The 4897-nt window shown below is 30.9% G+C and overlaps 1 pseudogene; it reads left to right on the top strand.

Annotated features, from left to right (window-relative positions):
- Positions 1-3178: 3178 nt before the first annotated feature.
- LOC107854157 lies at positions 3179-4018 on the top strand (annotated as a pseudogene).
- The last annotated feature ends 879 nt before the right edge of the window (positions 4019-4897 follow it).

The following is a 4897-nucleotide window of genomic DNA, read 5'->3' as shown; positions in this document are numbered from 1 at the left end:
CGCACACCTTATGGCATAAGTTAGGGTGTGCGTCGCACACCTTATGCTGCATGACATACTCCACTTTGAAAAGCCATAACTTCTTCCTCGAGTGTTGGATTTTTGAGAAATTGGTATCGTTGGAAAGATAATTCGAATACCTTTAATTTGATATATATTAGAAACTCTAATTAAATATATACAAAGAGTAATAGTCGATTGAAGTTGACCTAAGTTTCAACGCTCACTAAAATTCGAACGATAGGTAAACTTTCAACTTGTCCTTGAGCTTGGGGACCTCTATGATCTCAATTCATAATCAAATAGGTTTCCACACTACATAATTTATTAACACACTAAAATTGCATTAGAATTATGGCTTGTGGAACCTTTACATGAAGAAAATGACGATTTTTGTTCTCGTCCAAAATGCAGGGTGTTACAGTTTTAATCTTTATAATAAATAAAAACAAAAGTAAAAGAGGTATTTTATGGAAACCAAACAAAGAATCTGTATAACCACCGATACCTGGACTTCCATACAAAGAATTAATTACATGTGTATAACTTCCCATTGGATTGATAATGAATGGAGTATGTGTAATAAAATTCTCAATTTTTGTCCTATTATAAGCCATAAAGGTGAAGATATGGTATATAGTATTGGTAGGTTCTTAAGTGAATGGGGAATAAATAAAATATTTACTGTCGTTATAGATAATGCAATCTCAAATAATATAACAGTTAAGGAACTATCTAACCATTTGACAAAAATGGGAACTAATCTAGTGAACAATGATCACCTCTATGTGAGGTGTATAGTGCATATTATGAATTTTGTTATCCAGGATGGTCTGAAGGAAATTTTTGTGTCTATTGAACATGTTAGACATGTAGTGAGATATGTTAGGCAATCTCCTGCAAGGTAGAAAAGACTTCAAGAAAGTTGTGATAATGAACAACTCAGTTGCAAAAAATCTTTATACCTAGATGTTCCAACTAGATAAAACTCTGCTTACCTAATGTTGAGTAGGATTATTCAATTTTAGAATGCATTTACAAATTATGGTTCTCATGAAATTTTCCTGAGACATTATCTTGAGAATTCTTATATTAAAGTTGGAGTAATTGCTGGTGAACTTTTGAGTAGTGATTGGGTGCACGTGAAAAGAATTACAAAGTTTCTTGAAATCTTTTATCCTCTTACTTTGAAAATATCTTTATCACTTTATGTTTTATCTAATATTTATTTTCTTTAAATTTCTCCAGTTGCTGTTTGTTTGAATCAATTGATTGCAAGTGAAGATACCGATTTAAGTAATATGGTGAGGAAGATGAAAGAAAAATTTGATAATTAAAGGAATGATCTAAAAAAATGAATAAGATAATTTTAATTTCATGTGTTCTAAATCCCCGTGACAAACTTGGTTCAGTTGGCTATGCACTTATGAAGATGTTTGGGTAAAATCAAGCTCTAACTTTAAAAGCAGCAGTTAATAAATACAGGATTTCACTATTTAGTGAATATGTAAAATATTTTCAAAAGGGATAGTGGTTGTCGTATCTTCACATTGTTCTTTACTAGGCACTTCTACTATGGTGATTTCTAGCAGTCAACTAAGTACCCAAGGTACAAGACCTTTAGATTCTCTCATGCAAGATCTAAAGCAATATAAAGCTGCGAATAGAGGCTTAGATACTAGAACATAGTTAGATAAATATTTTGGAGAAGAAACTGAAGATGCTACTAAAGAATTTAACATCCTACTCTGTGGAAAATGAACTCAACAAGATTTCCTGTTCTTGCTAAGATGTATTTGCTGTTCGAGTTTTAAGTGTTGAATCTAAATCTGTTTTTAATATAGGAGGATGTCTTATTGATTCATTTAGGAGTTCATTGACTCCTAAATTGGTGCAAGTTCAAGTGTGTCTTCAAGGTTGTCTTCGAAGTGAACAATTAAAACAACCTGTTAGTGTAGAGGAAGATCTTGATAATCTTGATAAAATTGAAAAAGGTAATAGTATTATCTTTATGTGTGTTAAATGATTTTTATTTATAACTTAACTCATTTTATTATTCTTCTCTTCAGATTTAGCTAGTGCAGGAAAAGATCCTACTGTAGTTGACATGTAGTAAAATTGTACAAGCTTATAAGACAACTTTCACAAGGTTAGTATTTAAAAAAAGAAGATAAAAGTCGTTATATTATGTTTCTTTTCACTAGTTGATATTCTGTTAGATATTAATTATGTTTTAGAATTGATCCTTGAAGTGGAGTTGTTATGTTTCTAATTTAGATGAATATTATATATTTATACTATCATGACTATTGTGAGTTGAAGAGTTGTTTGTCTTGCTTGTTCTTTAAGGTATCTTGTTTTATTTTAATTTTCTAGTTTGCTTTTTACAATATCGTTGAATATTGTAAGTATTACATATCACACTATGTGTTGATGATGATGCACTTTATGTTATATCCATTTTTTAAAATCTACTTATAGTTTAGCCGGTTGCTCAGTATTGGTAAACTTCAGACCTTTGATGTTGTTGTTTCTTCTTCTAACCTCTTCTTGTATATATTTTGATTCTCTTTATGTGCATATATACCTATAAATGGCAACAAATAAAGTACCATTATGTTGAAAATTCTTTCAATTAAAATTTAAGTATCTCTATTCCCTAAAACTAGATATAACTTACTCTCGCGAGGTGCTCAAAGAAAACTCCTAAGATTGATACGATTCCTCCCAGTTAGTTTTCCAATTGAATTACTTTGGTCTTACTGTGTGCATTCTTCATGGGTGGAGGGGTTGGGTTGTAGAACTAAACCTTGAAGACGAATAACCCATAAGGGTGGCCGAGTTGTTTAAGTAAGGGATCACCCAAATGGTGTCCTAGTAGATATGATATCTACTATCGCTTTCCTATTTTGATTTTTCACTCATCATAAAAAGGAACTTAAATTGTTTTAGCAATATATTTAGTTAATGTTTTGAAAAAAAAGCATCAGTTTATGAGAAAATTTGCTTAATATTAGTGCTATGGCAATTACTCGGCAAGTCTAGCCTAGTATCGCAAATTCACTACCACCTGGTGTATTAAGAAAACCATATTTTCATCATTTATATGCTAGTGGTGAAATAATATATTTCATAAGATAACTTGAGAGTTACGGGATAACTTATTCCCAAGTTAGAAATGGGAATAGAAGGTGAACAATTTACGTTGCAGGAAACTATCATCTATGATTCTCAAATTAGAGTTTGGGGTGTTGATTCTCAGAGAAGGCATAGTAAATTCCATATATTTCTCACTAGACTCAAAGGAACTACTGTTAAGTTCTGCAAGAATATTGTTTCAGCTAGAGTAGAGAGTTTGACACTAAAGGTGCTCTGCCCATCTTTGATGCTAGTATCTTTTAGAAGTTTAATGTTGTTGTTGTTAGTTGTTGCTCTTTTTGACAAAAAAACATCAGTGAATTCAAGACGTCATAAGTTTCCAAAGTGTGTTACATTTTATAGTGTAGAATTTTGTGACTTCTAAAGTGAGATATTTATTAATTTGCAGAATTTCAACTACTGTAAGAAAAAAATAAAGAGACTATTGAATGTGAATTTCTTTATCCAAGTTTTGAGAAAGCTAGTGTAGTCCCCTGGAGATCTCTACTAAAGAGAATGTCAAAGCTTTATTATGCAATGAGAGTTATTAAAAGCTTTGAAGCACTTGAGGGATGAAATTCTAGAGAAACATTTGTTGATGACCTTCTAAATGTTAAGAAGCTTAGGAAGGAACACTTCCAGGCATATTGCTTATGAATCTCAGATCCCAAATTTTCTTCTGTAAAGATTGATAGAAAGTTGAATTGAATTTCCTTTAGTTTGTGCCATCATAAGAGGAATTCTTGGATAAGACTCCTGTTGTCCCAAGAGGTTATAAAATCAATATTAGGAAAAAGATGATCCTCTCAAGAACTTTTTCTTCTTTGATGCCACAAATAGTAAAGGGATAATAGAGGACATATCTATTGTCAGTAGTTGAGGGTTGATATGTATGGTAATATTGACCTTATTGGGAATCTTTTAAGTAAAGATTAGGGGTAGCCACAATTTAACTTATCTGACATTCCTTTAACTTGAGTTCTAGATCAACAAAAATATGATGTTTAATACTATGTTGAACTATATTTTGAAACAAAAAAAGACAAGGAAATTATATCTTAGAATATATTGTAATTTGTGGAGTTTCCTCTATTTCTGTTTTAGTGATAGTGAATAGATATTCATCATGTATTCATAGGTACTGATCATTCTTATTGAGTTATATTTTACTTGAGAATATTTATTAATATTTGGTTTACATGTCAATGATAGAATTATGAGACTATTATCTATCAAGTGTGCAAAAGCAGTTGTGCAACTACAAGTTATTCCTATGGTCAAAGTTATTGTTATAGCTACATCTTCTAAAGTTGAGACTTGAGATTGTTCAATTCAAGGAAAAAATCAAATGCTAAGTATATTTGCAAAAGAACAGATTCTTTTATAAGAGAATTGGTTATTGATATGGTTTAGGTGGTATGGCATAACATAATATTTTTTTAGCTAAATATTGAGATTCTTAATTTCTTAATTAGATGGAATAATCTTTTTATGTTATATTTTTTTTGGAATGAAAAGAGTTGGTTTTGAGACTTGAAAGGCAAGTGCTAGTTTTTCAACCTTCCAAAGTGCAGATTGCCATGGCAAAGTAATTGCTATACCCCAAAAAATCCAAACCAATATTAACGCCATATTTCAAGATCATTCATAGTACATCATGGTTCTTTTATAGTTTTATGAGCAAGTTATATGTATATTAAGTCTTCAAATAACTCCCAGCTATCAGACGAATCAAAACATTCCTTACCGATTGAATTCT

This window comes from Capsicum annuum, chromosome 3 (assembly GCF_002878395.1).
Source record: "Capsicum annuum cultivar UCD-10X-F1 chromosome 3, UCD10Xv1.1, whole genome shotgun sequence".
NCBI classification, from domain to species: domain Eukaryota; kingdom Viridiplantae; phylum Streptophyta; class Magnoliopsida; order Solanales; family Solanaceae; genus Capsicum; species Capsicum annuum.
This window is presented reverse-complemented; position numbering and strand designations above follow the sequence as displayed.